General features: G+C 42.1%; 1 protein-coding gene across 1 annotated transcript in view; it reads left to right on the plus strand.

Moving 5' to 3' along the window:
- The window catches only part of DOK6 (docking protein 6), a 391,579-nt gene that overhangs the window by 203,306 nt on the left and 170,315 nt on the right, over positions 1-17,958 (plus strand). The gene's annotated exons all lie outside the window — the stretch shown is intronic.

Raw genomic sequence — 17,958 nt, forward strand, 5'->3', positions numbered from 1 at the left:
TGGATCTGTAGTTGGATCTGTTTTCCTGGGCTTGTTTGCCATTGCTGTATTCTCTTTATTCAAATGTCTGGTCATGTCTTTTCCCATTTTCCAATCAGATCATTTTGCCTTTTGAGAGCACTTTCTGCATTATAGACCTACGTCATTTTTCAGATCTGTGGTTTGACAGTATTTTCTCCCAGCTTTAACTTGTGTCTTCCACTTTCATCCTTTACACAGGGGTTTTTACAGGATAAAATTTCTAATTTTTGTTAGTCTGATCTGTCAGTTTTTCATTTTATGAGTCCTGATCTTAAGACCTGAAAATGTCTCTCCTACCGTCAAATGATGTGTGTCATGTTTTTTTTTCACACTCTGGTCCATGATACATTTTTAAAGTTGATTTTTGTGTGTGAGGTTGGGGTGATATGTTCTTGACTGTGGACATCCATTGTTCTCCTGCCATTTAATGAAACAGTTACCCTTCAGGCACTGAAATGCTTAGGAACATTTGTCACAAATCATTTGGGTGCCTTTATGTGGGTCTATTTCCAGATTCTCTATTCTGATCCATTAAACTATGTACCTATTCCCTGCCAAGACCACTGTGTTTCGAGCCTTCCTATTGGGCGGTGATCCTTACCATTTTATTATTCTTCTTCAGGATCATTTTTATTTGTATTTTTCTTTGTGTAAAGCCATCTGAAATCTTTTTTCTCTTAACAAATGAACTTAATACCTCAAAAGTCATGTTATGTCTGATGTGATTGGTCTCTGCTATTCATGAGTATGATATTAGCCCCACTTCTTTCTCCATGTGAGATGTTTTCTGTTCTCTTTTTTTTGTGGGGATGTATTTTAGAGAATAATTAACTTTTCATATGACTTGCACTTCCAATGTACAACAAACACACTAAATGCTTAAAATCAGTCCTTTGGCTGATATTTATCTTCATGGCTTCTTCTCTAGGCAACTCTGGAAGACAGCTACCTTCTGCTTTTCTTTTCTATTTAAATAAAGACCCTTATCACTTTCCCCCTTAATTCTTCTGGAATATACCACTATAGTTCTATGTTGATTTCTAGGGTTGAGAACCCTAATTGGAATCTGTCTCTTTAAGTGACTTTGTCTTTTTGTATAGGAGTTGAAAGGAATATCTCTTTATTCTTAAAATCTATAGTTTTACTAGAGTAAATGTAGATATTGCCCATCTTTCAAATTTCCTTGTACCCAGAAAACACTTTCAATATGTAGATTTAAATTTCTTAATTTTTTGAGGGGAAGGTATATCAGGGATTGAACTCAGGGGTACTTGACCACTGAGCCACATCCCCAGCCCTTGTTTGCATTTTATTTAGAGACAAAGTCTCACTGAGTTGATTAATGCTTCACTTTTGCTGAGGCTGGCTTTGAGCTTGGGATCCTCCTGCCCCTCAGCCTCCTTATCCACTGGGATTACAAGTGTATGCCATCAGGCCCTGCAGATTCCTTAATTTTGATCAAGTTTTAATGGATTATAGTTTTAAATGTCAGTTCCATCCCATTGTTTTGGTTTTCTTCTTCAAGGATTCCAGCTAATAATATTTTAGTTATCTTTCCAATTTGTACCTCTGTATCTTTATTCTCCATCATCTATTTCTTTTCTGGCATTCTGATAGAAGGTCTTGAGCTGTTACCCATTTGATGGTATTTATTGCAGATATGATTATGGTTTTCACCCATTGATATGCCCTTGCATTTTATTCATATTGATGCAAACATTCTCAATAAAATTCTGGCAAATTGAATATAAAAAAACATCAAAAAGATAGTGCATCATGATCAACTAAGTTTCATCCCAGGAGTGCAAGGTTGGTTCAACATACAGAAATCAATAAATGTAATTCATCACATCAAAACACTCAAAGACAAAAATCATATGACCATCTCAACAGATGCTGAGAAAGTGTTTGATAAAATAAAGCATCAATGTTCAAAATGCTAGAAAAACTAGAGATAACAGGAAAATATCTCAACATTGTAAAGGCTATCTCTGATAAGCCCCAGGCCAACATCATTCTAAATAGAGAAAAATTGAAAGCCTTCCGTCTAAAAACTGGAACAAGACAGGTATGCCCTCTTTAACCATTTCTATTTAACATAGTTATTGAAACTCTAACTAGAACAATCAGACAAAAGAAATTAAAGGGATACAGATAGGAAAAGAAGAACTCAAATTATCACTATTTGCAGACAGTATGATTCTCTACTTAGAAGACCCAAAACATTCCACCAGAAATCTCCTAGAACTAATAAAGAATTCAGCAAAGTAGCTGGATATAAAATCAACACCCATAAATCAAAGGCATTTCTGTATATCAGTAACAAATCTGCGGAAAGCGAAACTAAGAAAACCACCCCATTTATAATAGCTTCAAAAAAAATAAAATACTTGGGAATAAACTTAATGAAAGAGATCTCTACAATGAAAACTAGAACACACTAAAGAAAGAAATTAAAGAAGACCTTAGAAGATGGGAAGATCTACCTGGTACTTGGATAGGCAGAATTAATATTGTCAAAATGACCATACTACCAAAAGCACTATACAGATTCAGTGCAATCCCAATCAGAATCCCAATAACATTCCTTAGAGAAATAGAAAAAGCAATCATGAAATTCATCCAGAAAAATAAAAGACCCAGAATAGTCAAAGCAATCTTTAGCAAGAAAAGTGAAGTTGATGTCATTACTATTCCAGACCTTAAACTATACTAACAGAGCAATAGTAACAAAAACAGCATGGTATTGGCACCAAAACAGACTTATAGACCAATGGTACAGAATAGGGGACATAGAATCTAACCTGCATAACTACAGTTATTTTATGTTAGACAAAGACAACAAAAATGTACATTGGGGAAAAGATAGCCTCTTCAACAAATGGTGCTGGGAAAACTGGAAATCCATATGTAACCAAATGAAATTAAACCTCTGTCTCTCACCATGCACAAAACTTAACTCAAAGTGGATCAAGGACCTCTGAATTAAACCAGAGACCTTAAGCCTAATGGAAGAAAAAGTAGGCCCAAATCTTCATCATGTTGAATAAGGCCCCAACTTTCTTAATAAGACTCCTATAGTGCAAGAATTAAAATCAAGAATCAATAAATGGGATGGATTGAAACTCAGAAGCTTCTTAGCAAAAGAAATAATCAATGAGGTGAATAGAAAGCCTACAGAATGGGAGCAAATCTTTACCACAAGCACATCAAATAGAGCACTGATCTCTAGGATATATAAAGCACTCAGAAACCTTAACACCAAAAAAAAAAAAACAACCCACAAATAACTTAATTAATAAATAAGCCAATGAACTGAACAGACACTTTTCAGAAGAGGATATATAATCAGTCAACAAACATGAAAAAATGTTCAACATCTCTAGCAATTAGAGAAATACAAATCAAAACTAAGATTTCATCTCACTCCGGTTGGAATGGCAGCTATCAAGAGTACAAACAACAATAATTGTTGGCAAGGATGTGGGGAAAAAGGCACACTTATACACTGCTAGTGAGACTGCAAATTGGTACAGCCAATGTGGAAAGCAGTATGGAGATTCTTTGGAAAACTGGGACTGGAACCACCATTTGACCCAGCTATCCCATTCCTCAGTTTATACCCAAAGGACTTAAAAACAAGATACTACAAGGACACAGCCATATCAATGTCTGTAGCAGCACAATTCACAATAGCTAAATTATGAAACCAACCTAGAAGCCCTTCAGTAGATGAATGGATAGAGAAACTGTGGTATATGTACACAATGGAACATTACTCAGCATTAAAAGAGAATAAAATCATGGCATTTTCAGGTAAATGGATGGAGTTGGAGAATGTAATGCTAAGTGAAGCAAGCCAACCCCCCAAAATTAAAGGCTGAATGTTTTCTTTGATAGGAGGATGCTGACTCATAATGGCAATGGAGTGAGGAGCAAGGGAGGAATGGAGGAACTTTAGATAAGGCAAAGGGGAGGGAGGGGGAGGGAGGGGGCAAGAGGGTAGGAATGATGGTGGAATGAGATGGACATCATTACCCTAAATACATGTACAAAAGACATGAATGGTGTGAAAATACTTTGTGTACAATCAGTGACTTGAAAAATTTCGCTCTATATGTGTAATATGAAATGAATTGCATTCGGCCATCATGTATAACAAATTAGAATAAACAATTTTTTAAAAAATACTTTTTTAAAAAACTACAGGTGACTGGAAGCCACGAGGGCTGACTGCCTGAGTTGCTTGACTCTCCAGACCTCTGCTGTGGGAGCCCAGGGTGTGGGGGGTGCCGGCTCCACGGCTGTGGGTTTTAATTCTCTTTGCTTCTTTGGGAACATTATTTTTCAGCACTTGCCTCCTTCTCTTCTTTACCTCCAAGCCTGTCAGCTCTGTTTTCCTATGCCTTAGAGACCTGGCTTTCATGAAACTGCCCCCTCCCATCCCATGCCCTTTCAGGGCCCTTCCTTTTGATTCACTAGTCTACTGTTCCCATGCATCAAGTCTCAAACACATTGTCTCTGTTTCTAACTCAGAAAGGCCCCCTCTTCCTGGGCACGAACTGATAGATGTTCTACGTTGCTAAACATGGCTCCCTTCAGTCCTTTTTTGACATAGCCTCTGTCATCATCCACCGCCTATCATCTATTCACCTGTTTACTCTCAGTTTATTTACCTACCATAGTTCACATGTAGGTGCTGTCTATAATCTATGTCTCACTTTACCTATCTTAGTAGGTATCTGTCATGTGTCCACTCATCTGTCATCCACTGCTCATCTGTCATGGTACCCGTCTATCCATCGATCTGTCTATCATAGTGTTAAGCAGAGGCTTCTCTACCCATCTAGCTAGCTAGCATGCTCTGCCTGTGTATCCTCTCTCTCCATTATGGACTCCATAGCTGATCTTCTAGTTGCAAATTTTTTTTATTTTTTGCATTGGTAAAGTGAATTTTATAGTTTCCTAACTGTGTTAAAGCATGGGTTATGGGCAGTTTTATTTGCTGCTCTGGTGATGGGTGTGAAGTTGGAAAATACGCAGACTAATAAGGCAGCCATCAGTGTCCTCCAGGTCACTGGCCCTCCCAAGATGCCATGCTAGACGGCTCGCTCATGCACATCACTTCAGTAGGTGCTTCCATAATTGCATGAAAACTGACACAGAGTCACGAGATTTGAGAGTAGATGCAAGTCACAAGGCTAAGAAAGATACCACAGACCTTAAAAAGAGATCATCATTTGGAGGCTGTGAGTGTGCCCTGTTTGTAACATTCCACTCTCCACTCTACAGGAAATATGAATGAAAACATTAAAGAGTTTTCAGTGATATGGAATCTTATGTGCCAATTCCTTCTATCTGTCTGTCTATCTATCCATCCACCCATCCATCATCTGTCTTACTATGTATGTATGTATTATCTGTACTCTATCGATGCTATTTTCTGAAAATGGACAACTCATAGATCAACTCCATGCCATGTGGTGAGAAAACATAATAGTAAAAATGATGATGAAGCAATTTAGCCAAGAGGGCCAGAGAGACACCCAGCGCTGACCACAGACAGGGACCTTGGGGAGCACTCTGCTCCTGAGGGCTGCAGTTAGAAATACCCAAGGGCATCAGAAACAGTTGGCCTTTATTTGTTGACTGCTTCATTTTAGAACAAGTTTTCAGCAACTAATAGGCTATTGAATATTTATTCAGACTTAAGAATTACCATGAATTTTGGCATGACCTTTTTTGTCTTTTTCTTCTTAAATCGTGCTTTTAAAATTTACCTTTTGCCTTTTACTCCACACACCTAGAAAGAAAACTGTGGTCATATTCATGCACTCATGAATATTTTGGTTCCCTCCAGCTATGTACTATACTAGTACTATTAAAAGCAAATAAATTCAAAATATCATTGTGCTAAATTTCAGAAGGTTTGCAAGTTAGTTGTAAACTAAGGTTGTGTTGTATTTGCACCTGATCAATAAACAAGACAAACAGAACAGAAACACATTTCTTTCTCTTTCACTAAGGATGTTTCCACCATTGTGCTACTGAGAGTTTATGTAAATGACTTTTACCAGAATTTATAAACCACAATAAGTGGCTTATTAATAATAAGTGCAGAATCAGGACTCAGAGTTAGAAACTGGAAGGCATTAAAATGCATGTGCCTAATGCCCCCAGAACCTGGAAGGCAGAGTCCAGCACCGGCCTCGTCAATAATAAGTATGCAGAAAAGACAATGGAAACAAACTGTTTTCAATGGGCTTCAGGCAGTGTCATGGTACTGGGAAGAAGTTTAGCTGAAATTTATCTGGCTTCCAGGGCAACCAGGACTCAGGGGCCAGGAGTCTGAAAGATGGAGCTCAGAGCAGTGAGCCTGATGCTCACTCTGCTCTGCTTCATGAGGTCCCTACGGAGGGTCACACAATTGCTGAGGGGACCAAAATCTGAAGTGCTGAGAGCATCTTGGTATCTGTTGTCAGATTTGGAAGGGCAAAGAGCTCCCCAAGACCTGCAAAGACTGTGAGTGTTAAAAGCAGCGTTGAGAATAACTGCAAGAAAGAAATAGCTGGGTGGCTATTTATATTTATGCTTCTCTATTATGTTTATATTTATGGCAGTGGCACACACCTGCAATCCTCAAGATCCCAGGGGCTGCAGCCGGAGGATCACAGGTTCAAAGCTAGCCTAAGCATCTTAACAAGATGCTGTCTCAAAATAAAACATAAAAAGGGCTGTGGATGTGGCTCGGTGGTGGTTAAGCTCTCCTGAGCTCAATCCCTGGAACCAAAAACAAAACAAAAAAAAAAAAAAATTAGACATCATTTTGGAAGGGCATAGTGTAAAAACAAACAAACAACCTATCAACAAAATAAATTAATATAATTTTGAGATATATTTGAAAGCCATTGAAAGAGAAAGGATTCCTAACAATTAGACAAAGAAGATTACCAATCAGTCAGAAGATAAATGTACAGAAATGGACGAGAATGCAGCCTAAAAATAAAAAGGCATGATAGTCTGGATCTAGAATTTAAAGAGTAATGTGCTGTTAAGATATGAAAAATAGACTGAGAATGTGCAATGTAGGCCTAACACATATGGCAGGATTGCAATTTACAGAATGACAGTGAATAGGAGACAGACAAAATTTTAAAAGATAATAGCTGGAAAAATCCCAGATTTAGAATTATATCAGCCAACAAGCAGATATGTTCTGGTACATATAAAATTCAATATAAAGCAAGAAAAATTAAAAGCAATCCCAGAGAAAAATCAGCCTGCTCATGAAAGGAATGGCAGATAATAAATGTTACTAGACAATTATTTTCAAAATGCTGAAGAAAAATAAGAGTGAACATAAATTAATATTTGAACATCAGGATAGAGAAACATTTTCAAAAATGTAAATATGAAGGACTTTGTTATCCTAGCCTTCAGAAAAAAAGAGTCTTAAGAATGTATTCTTCAAGAAGAGGAAATGGAGAGGCAGAGTGCGGTGTGCAGCAAGATGTCAGAGAGGTTTCAACTCAGACACTGGAGTCAGCTGGGCTGTGTGACTAAGAGAAAATTACTTCACCCCTATGAGCCTCAGTTTGTGTATCAATTAAATGGAAATGTAAATAGTAAGATCAACAAGTCAGAATTTGCAAAATACTGGCACATCAAGTTAAATAAATGATGGCAAAAAAAAGATAAGTGTTAAATTTAAAGTAAAATGCTATGATAACTATTTTAAGTCCTTAAAAATGTAAATTTATGCTATGGTATAAATATAATGTTGGGCAATAATATGGTGCAAACCTGAGAGGAAGTTTAATTAACATATTCTAAGATCATTGTGTGTTCTTATACCTGGGAAAGGAGGGAATACAGACAGCACCATTGAGGCTGCAGGAGAGGGGGGCGCTGTGTGGACGAGCAGCCAAGGGTACCCGGGAACCCTCCGGCAGTACAAATCCCCAGGTCCCCACACACTGCCAGATCCCTGGGGCTGGGTCCCAGAGTCCCCTTAACAACCCCAAGGTGACTCCAGAGAGCAGCCAAGTCTGAGCAGATCAAGAGCAGGAAGGAGAGGGGGAAGGCAGGCAGGGCAGGGGACACGGAAATGGAACCTTCCAGAGAAACCCAAGTAGTAAGAACTCTGGCCTGCTCTCGACGAGACCTCGAGTTGTCCTTACAATCTAATTGTGTACCTGTCACAAGATAAACGCACAATCAAGTATGGACCCAAAGTGACAGAAGGGGAGGGCATGGGCAGGGGGAAGGAGATGGCAGGCTGCTCCTGTGGCTGGTCCTTCCCAGGCTTTCCCTCTGGGTGCTGACTCCGCTAACGTGCCCTGGTCAGCGGGATCTGGGGTGCTGACCTCTGTTAACGTGCCCTGGTCAGCGGGATCTGGGATGCTGACTCCTGCTAACGTGCCCTGGTCAGCGGGATCTGGATGCTGACTCCTGCTAACGTGCCCTGGTCAGTGGGATCTGGGGTGCTGACCTCTGTTAACGTGCCCTGGTCAGTGGGATCTGGGGTGCTGACCTCTGTTAACGTGCCCTGGTCAGTGGGATCTGGGGTGCTGACTCCGCTAACGTGCCCTGGTCAGCGGGATCTGGGTGCTGACCTCTGCTAACGTGCCCTGGTCAGTGGGATCTGGGTGCTGACCTCTGCTAACGTGCCCTGGTCAGTGGGATCTGGGGTGCTGACCTCTGTTAATGTGCCCTGGTCAGTGGGATCTGGGGTGCTGACCTCTGTTAACGTGCCCTGGTCAGTGGGATCTGGGTGCTGACCTCTGTTAATGTGCCCTGGTCAGTGGGATCTGGGTGCTGACCTCTGTTAATGTGCCCTGGTCAGTGGGATCTGGGGTGCTGACCTCTGTTAATGTGCCCTGGTCAGTGGGATCTGGGTGCTGACCCCTGTTAACGTGCCCTGGTCAGTGGGATCTGGGTGCTGACCTCTGTTAACGTGCCCTGGTCAGTGGGATCTGGGTGCTGACCTCTGTTAACGTGCCCTGGTCAGCGGGATCTGGGTGCTGACTCCTGCTAACGTGCCCTCGTCAGTGGGATCTGGGTGCTGACCTCTGTTAATGTGCCCTGGTCAGTGGGATCTGGGTGCTGACCTCTGCTAACGTGCCCTGGTCAGTGGGATCTGGGTGCTGACCTCTGTTAACGTGCCCTGGTCAGTGGGATCTGGGTGCTGACCTCTGTTAATGTGCCCTGGTCAGTGGGATCTGGATGCTGACCTCTGTTAATGTGCCCTGGTCAGTGGGATCTGGATGCTGACTCCTGTTAACGTGCCCTGGTCAGTGGGATCTGGGTGCTGACCTCTGTTAACGTGCCCTGGTCAGTGGGATCTGGGTGCTGACCTCTGTTAACGTGCCCTGGTCAGTGGGATCTGGGGCACTGACTCCTGCTAACGTGCCCTGGTCAGTGGGATCTGGGGTGCTGACTCCTGCTAACGTGCCCTGGTCAGTGGGATCTGGGTGCTGACTCCTGTTAACGTGCCCTGGTCAGTGGGATCTGGGGTGCTGACCTCTGTTAACGTGCCCTGGTCAGTGGGATCTGGGTGCTGACTCCTGTTAACGTGCCCTGGTCAGCGGGATCTGGGTGCTGACCTCTGTTAACGTGCCCTGGTCAGTGGGATCTGGGTGCTGACTCCTGTTAACGTGCCCTGGTCAGTGGGATCTGGGTGCTGACCTCTGTTAATGTGCCCTGGTCAGTGGGATCTGGGTGCTGACCTCTGTTAATGTGCCCTGGTCAGTGGGATCTGGGTGCTGACCTCTGTTAATGTGCCCTGGTCAGTGGGATCTGGGTGCTGACCCCTGTTAACGTGCCCTGGTCAGTGGGATCTGGGTGCTGACCTCTGTTAATGTGCCCTGGTCAGTGGGATCTGGGTGCTGACCTCTGTTAACGTGCCCTGGTCAGTGGGATCTGGGGTGCTGACCCCTGTTAACGTGCCCTGGTCAGTGGGATCTGGGGTGCTGACCCCTGTTAACGTGCCCTGGTCAGTGGGATCTGGGTGCTGACCTCTGTTAACGTGCCCTGGTCAGTGGGATCTGGGGTGCTGACCCCTGTTAACGTGCCCTGGTCAGTGGGATCTGGGGTGCTGACCCCTGTTAACGTGCCCTGGTCAGTGGGATCTGGGTGCTGACCTCTGTTAACGTGCCCTGGTCAGTGGGATCTGGGTGCTGACCCCTGTTAACGTGCCCTGGTCAGTGGGATCTGGGGTGCTGACCTCTGTTAACGTGCCCTGGTCAGTGGGATCTGGGTGCTGACCTCTGTTAACGTGCCCTGGTCAGTGGGATCTGGGTGCTGACCTCTGTTAACGTACCCTGGTCAGTGGGATCTGGGGTGCTGACCTCTGTTAACGTGCCCTGGTCAGTGGGATCTGGGGTGCTGACCTCTGTTAACGTGCCCTGGTCAGTGGGATCTGGGGCTCTGACTCCTGCTAACGTGCCCTGGTCAGTGGGATCTGGGGTGCTGACCTCTGTTAACGTGCCCTGGTCAGTGGGATCTGGGGTGCTGACCTCTGTTAACGTGCCCTGGTCAGTGGGATCTGGGTGCTGACCTCTGTTAACGTGCCCTGGTCAGTGGGATCTGGGTGCTGACCTCTGTTAACGTACCCTGATCAGTGGGATCTGGGGTGCTGACCCCTGTTAACGTGCCCTGGTCAGTGGGATCTGGGTGCTGACCTCTGTTAACGTGCCCTGATCAGTGGGATCTGGGTGCTGACCTCTGTTAACGTGCCCTGGTCAGTGGGATCTGGGGTGCTGACCTCTGTTAATGTGCCCTGGTCAGTGGGATCTGGGTGCTGACCTCTGTTAATGTGCTCTGGTCAGTGGGATCTGGTGAAGCTCTGTCCTGGCTCTTACCCTCTTTGCTCAGTAACAGACAGGAAGCCGTCCCCTCCGCCTGCCCTCCAGGGGGAAAGCCTGGGGCAGAGGTGCCCAACACCCAGGATGGTTGGGAGCAAGACAGGAGCTTTCCATGTAGAAATCCTCTTGAGTCTGCTGGGCTGGGTCTTGGATTCTCAGTGAAATCCAAGTAAAAGATGATTGATTCAGAAAATAGACGAAAGCTAGCCAAAGAAAGCCGATACAATGAGATTTCTAAAGTTAAAACCGTATTAGAAATTCAGATGGACAATCCTCAGCCCTTAACAAAATCATAGTTACAAAATTAAAAACATATGTTGATAACTTTATGTGGAGAAACTGGTCCCACCCATGAAGGAAATGACAAATCTACCAACCTCATGGGATTTCACCTGTGTCTGTTATAATTCTGGAACTAGGTCTGGAGTTCTGCTGGACCTAAGATACAAATTAATCAGTTTTTCATTTTGCTTGAGGCTGGATTGCTGGGTGACCTCTGATCTTCATGTGCTACGTGCACGATTTGGCAGTTAATGTCAACCTTGGGACCTCGCGGACACCATGTGGACAGTTGGGAGACTTTCTCACAGGGTTGTGTGTGTGTGTCACAGGGGGGTGGGACGTGGACGTGAGTCAGCACATGTGATGCAAATTTCTTAGGCAGACAGTAAGCATCCCCAACATACTATGACTTTGTTGTTTGGAATGAGGACGGCAATCACCGCGACCATGACTACTGCTATTATCATATTATAGTAGAAGTTTATTTCATTCCACAACAACACGGAGAAGAAAGAAGCCAAGGATTGTTTATTTGCTAATCATCCTGATCCAATAAAAGGGGCCCCTCTGCTTCCTCAGCTTTGCTCTTAGATCTGCCAGGGGTGAGTTTCTGTATCCCTCCATCTCCTTCATAATCAGACCTAAGTCTTTTCCTAGTGTCCTTTCCTCCAGCGTTCTGTATATGGCCCAAGGTAATAGGAAAAGACTCCATACTTTATTCTTTACATGGATAGCTTCCCTTTCCAACAAGGAAAATGCTGATTGGCAATTGTTTTTCCAGTGATTCATGGCTCTCATGTTCCTGGCCAAGACTTAGGGCAGCTGCAACAGCGAGCCTGTGGGTCAGAATCAGCAGCGTCCCTCACAATCTGGGGGTGGAGAAGACTAGCTCTTGAGAGCATCAGGTTTTATCATCGGTTCCCATAAGGGTGCCGGGGGACAAGGGTATTTTTCATCTCTGAACATTTGAAAACACATGGAAACCAAGCAGACATACTTTTAAACCTCCCTTTATTGAATGTCAAAGCCATGCACACCCTGAATTCCTGGCTCTGGTTTGGCTGTCACTGAATGCCCACGGTGACCACTGCAGCCACCACCCTGCGTGCTGCGTGGTGGCTGTCCACTCTGTCCTTCAGCCTCCTGGGTGGGTGGAGGCTCTTTCCCTCTAACCTCTCCAGAAGGGCCAGGCAGCAGCCGCATTTCCTTCACACCCGATGATTGTAAAGGTCTCCACATTCACAGGTGATCTCCCCAAGGACTCAGAGTCCAAGCATAGAACACCAGTTCCCCTGAGAAAGAGAAAGTGACCGGGAAAGTCCTGAAAAAGAAGTCTACTAGTCATCATTTCACAGAAATAAAGAGATAACCACATGGTGCGTTTCCACACAATGTATTTATTTATGTTCTGATTTAGGAATTCATCCCCTGATAAATTGGACATTGCTCACATTGACCCGCTGCATCTGTTTAATTAAGCAGCCAGAGGGAAACTCCAGGGTACCACATGTGGATGTGAGCCAACAGGTTGTAAAACACAAGAATGGGAACCGGGTTTCAGGACGCACCTCCAATGGTGTCTGCCAACCCAATCCTGTTTTGGAAGGTCCCAGACAATGACTGAAGAAGACAATAATTTGAGCGGACCTGCAATTATTGGCCAGGACATCACGTCTCTGAACATGGAACAGGCTAGAGCTGAAGCATTGTTCGATGGACAGTTTGAAATCCTAGTGCTTCCTGATGAGGAGGGACTCTAAAAACACTCCATAAATGAAGGCAGATGATCTGTGGGTGTCCCTGGCTTGGCAGCAAGCTTTTTGCATTCACTGTGTCATTGGGTCAGCATGGAGGAGGCTGTGATGCAGGTCAGGAGTCAGTATGCCACTTGCTGGCTGGGTCACAAGTTCCTTCCTCCTTGATGGCCACTTCTGACTCCTTTCAACCTAGTTTCTGTGCTTATGAAAGAACTGCATGACAGCCTGGGACATGCAATTATGGTTCACATTTGGGAACTCAGACATAGGTCCTAAAAACGTTGCCCTTTGTGCGAGGAGTAGGATGCAACTGTCTTTTGTATATTTACTCAGAAAAAAATTAATGAATGTAAGATTTCCAATGATTTGTCCATTTTGACTCTAACACAGACCTTGAAGAAGCTGTCCACCTTTTTTCATTATTTGCTTTATGGTACTGTGTGCTTGTGCATTGGTACTGGTGTTTGTTCAGATTGGTCTTAACAATCTCTAAGATAATTTTAAGTTTCCATCCCAAATGGTTCATTCATGAGGACTGAAGTTTCAGGAAGGATACCTCCATGACTCAAAGTGGACAAATTTTGGCATTTGTGCACTGAAGCTGAGGAGCATACTCTATTGCCTATTAATGACAGAGACATGTACTCATCTACCCCTGATGTTTCCAGGACTTGAGTTGCAAAGTGAATGGAGAGAGCAGATTTAGAAAGTCTGAAGAGGTGGGGAAGCCACTTCAACACCATCGAAGTCCATGCTGCCTTCATACACGTGGGTGGCCATGGATACCAGAGACCAAGTGCTGCTAAGCACTGTCAGGGAAGCTGGGAGTCCCAGACCAAGGCATGGAAGACCCCGTGTCTCCCAGGGCTCGCTCCGTGGTTCACTGAAGGCTGACTTCTCACTGTGCTCAGATGATGGAAGGGGCAAGGGATCTCTCTGGAGTCTTTTGCATGAGGACACTAACACCACCATGAGGGCCTACCTACTGAGGAGATCACCTGGAAGGGCCCCGCCTCCTGAAACCATCACACGGGGATTCGGTTTTCACGTATGAACTTGAGAGGTCGACAGCATACACACAGGCACTTGGTTCAGGAGCAAAAGAAACCAATGGTATCTCCTAAATGAGAAACTGAAATTCAACCACCCTTGTGGCCTCTGGCAGCCACCGTTCTCTCTGATTCTATAAGACAAACTGTTTAAGATTCTGAATATGAGTAAGATTATGTGCTATTTATCTTTCTGTTCCTGGTTTTTTTCACTTATATAAGGACCTCCAAATTTCTCCACACTGTTGCAAATGCCAGAACTTCCCTCTATTCTAAGGTTGAATGGTATTTCACTGTGTGTTCACCATATTTTTTATCTATTCATCTATTCATGGAGTAGTTGGGGAGAAGGTCGAGATGGTCATAAAAGGATACAAATTACAATTAAATAGAAGGAACATATTTGATAACTGTTATATAAGATAGTTGTTGTATTTAATAATATATTGTATTCTTGAAAAATGCTGAGCCAATGTAAAGTGTTTAGTTATTCCACGAAGTATACATACTCCAACATCATGTATGTTCAAATAAACACAAAATTATCTGTCAATTTAAAAAATAAATACAGAAATGAAAGAATCTGAAATCCAGAAAGCATAACTAGCTCAGAAGTACTTGTGAGGAACAGTGGCGCCCCCTTTGCCTCATACTGGGTAATAACAATTCAACATTACTTCAGATCCTCTCACTGAAAATAATGGTTGGGACACTTGTTTTACATTTTAGACTTCTTATTGGAGACTTTCAAAACTTGACTCATGATTATCTCATCCTGTTTGCTTTTCCTAAGTTGATTTCATACTAAAATATAACTTCAGTTTACTGAATTAATTTTTAAAGCTGAATAAAAGCAGATGCAATATGAAGAAGAAAATAGAATGTTTACATAAAATATGCAACACGTACAGTCCTTTAAACACACTTTGCAGACGTTTTCTCATTGTATGTTGGTCAGAGACCTGAGTAGAACCACTTGTGCACACTCTACGAAGCTGTTCTTTGAGGCTTAACACAGAAACAAGTAGTAGTCATGAGAAAACTGCCAACGCATTTTCCATCTTGGTTCTTCTACCTAAACCTGAAACATAATCTCCCCATCCATGCTTTGATTCAGAATTCCAGGAGTTGGATCTTTATTTCTTCCATCTCTTCTTTCTCCCTTCTTCTGTAGTTGAATCTGGACTTCACACTCCACTCATGGTGTACAGTTACTGAGACAGTTTTAGAAAATTTCCTGCTGTGGTTTATGTTCTCTTTACCACCATTCTTGCTAAAGAATACTTTCTTTGAAAAGTTTTTTCTCCTACTCTAACTATACTCTCAGTAGTTTAACAGAATCTGCTCCAAATTCTAGGTCCTTTCCCTTCTGTTTATTGTGGTTCTTTATCTTAAGAATTTTGTTGTTAAATGGATGTTGCCTATCAACAAAATAAAATGTTTGAACGGGGTTTTACACTGATCCGTTTGAATAATCAACCAAATTTGCATGAGTGTGCAGTAATAGATTTCCAATGAGACTTTTTTATAGCCAGTTTTAAAATCTGTACTTTAGAAAAAAGATCAACTATAAATAAGCTAAATGGTAATGATTTGAAGATTAATTTTCTGTCCTGTTGCCAACTCTGCAATGATGTTTAGTCATCCTGAGCTTCCTGCTATAAAGCTCATCTTCCAGCCAAGTTCAAAGAGGTACTTTCATAGAAGTACTTACTACGGGCAAATGAATGGATTTGTCCAATGTCAGTGGGAGGCATGCAGTCTTCAAGGTGACATTTATTCATGTTAGATTCAAAGTCAGTGAGAAGAATCAAAGGATAACTTCTCTGAACCAAACCTAAGCCATTCAGAAATTATTTCATGCCACCTCCTTGGAACGGTGTTTTAGCTGTCCAGTCCCTTGAAAGATAGTGCAGCTGTTAACAAAGGAAAGAAGGTGAAAGGCCACTGTTACAGGCAGATTCAGCTGGACAGTGTGTCAACCTTGGGGGTATACTTACCAACTGGAATGGGTCTGACCCATCCCTTTGATCCTAGGAAAATCCCCAAATGATACTACACTCTGAAAGTAACGTTGCAGGAACTCCAACCTGCATGTTCTGCTTTGCTCTAGGGTCATGACTTGTATAGGTTTATTTTAGGAGCTTCCAAGAGAAATTAGAAATGACAAGTCAGTTGAGTACCCAAAAGCCCTTCAGCTAAAATCCGCCTGGAATATAAAGACAGGTCCCAACAAAAGACAATAATTAAATGGCTGCTGATTGGTGATGCTGGCCCAAACATATTACGGAGCAATACCAGTTGGGAAAAAAAATTTAACTATTAAATTTGGGAAAAGAAGAGTTCTAAGAATTAGAGAACGTTACTTCCAATTAACCTCAGGAATAGCACAAAGTTTTGTATCAACTATAGTAGAGATTTTAATAAAATAATACCTTTGTATGAGACAATAATTTCCAAATCATTTTGGTCTGGTAAACCCCTTTTATTCTTACGTATACTTTCTTAAATCTTTTTGTAATTTAAAAATATATAATAATTTAATAAATATCTATACAGCATATTTTAAGGAAATAGTTTAAGCAAGATTTTTTTTTTTAATCAGAATGTGACCAAAGAGTGTGGAACCTAAACAGGGAAGGGTTGGCAGTTACTGGGTCTGGTGTTTTCGCTCCAGGGCCTGCCTTAAGCTGAGCCCTGTCAAATTTCCTGCTTAGCTAATCATGGCTTCCTGTTCACTTTCTGGTCTTAAAATCCAAAACTGTCAAATTTGGAGCTGTATTCCAATTTGCAGCCCTTTTACTCTTCTTACCATGGGCCTGGGAGGCAGGGTCAGAATCTATGATCGTCCTGCCCTGCACCTCCGTAGAAAAGTGCTTGGTCCACCTGCCCTCCACTGGCTCCAGGCCAGGGCTTTCTGTAGCGGGGTCTCTTTTCCAGCTCTTGCCCACCGTGCAGCTCTGGCTCCATGAGTATCCACTGAGCACACCATGGCCAGTAGCCTGCCCTCAATGCTCTGGTTACACACACATCCGTCTCATGGCTCTCTTTAGAAAATTTGTAGAATTTCATCATATTTTGTGCCTAATATTTTCAAGAGACAGCTTCCAAACTCAAGAGGAAAAGAATCCCATTATGCTCTGTTAATTAAATTTCTCTGATACTTAATATCTGAAAATGCACATAACACATTTCATAATCCCCTAGTTTAAAGGGTGATTGGGCAACAAACAAATTTTTAAGTAAAATATTATGTGATGTCTGGATTAGGTCATAAAGGTAATAATGTCCAATATTGAAATTCAAAATATGCCAATGCATCAAAAATGTATACAAATTAATTTCAAGGTCTAATGTTTGATATATATTCTTGCAGTTCTTTAACTTAAAAATAGTGGGTTTATTTTTATAATTTCTGTATCTTATTTTAAAATCACTACTAAGAAATATTTTTTCAGACCTATCATAAGTCCTTTACTATAAATATATGTTCTCTTCATTCCCAATGAATAGAAAATTAATCTGGACATTATATTTATTACCTGTTCTCATGTTGATACTAGATTTTGAAAATCCATCTTTATGAGCTGTATAATATTTATGATCATATAAATAGGAGATGTAAATCTTAATGACCACCTTGAAGCGAATTATCAGATTAATTGTAATTCTATGTTCTTCATTAATTATTCATATTTCAGCATTTGAGCTTTCTTATTTTATAGATATAAGACTAAAATGTAAGAATTCCACGCTGTGTCATGGTCAAAACCAACAGAGGTGTTAGGAGAGGTAAACACTCATCGTGTTCTTCCAGGTGGGGAATTCTTAACCTGTTGGGCACTTGGAGTATATTTAAAGGGAACACACACAGAAAATATTTTTTTATTCTTTTATTCACTCAACCAATATTCACGGACTTTCTTCAATGTCCCAGATATCTGCCCCCAGGAGAAAATGCCATGTGACCATGTTCCTAAGAAA

The sequence above is a fragment of the Spermophilus citellus genome (genome assembly GCF_964194105.1).
Source record: "Spermophilus citellus genome assembly, chromosome: 12".
In the NCBI taxonomy this organism is placed as follows: domain Eukaryota; kingdom Metazoa; phylum Chordata; class Mammalia; order Rodentia; family Sciuridae; genus Spermophilus; species Spermophilus citellus.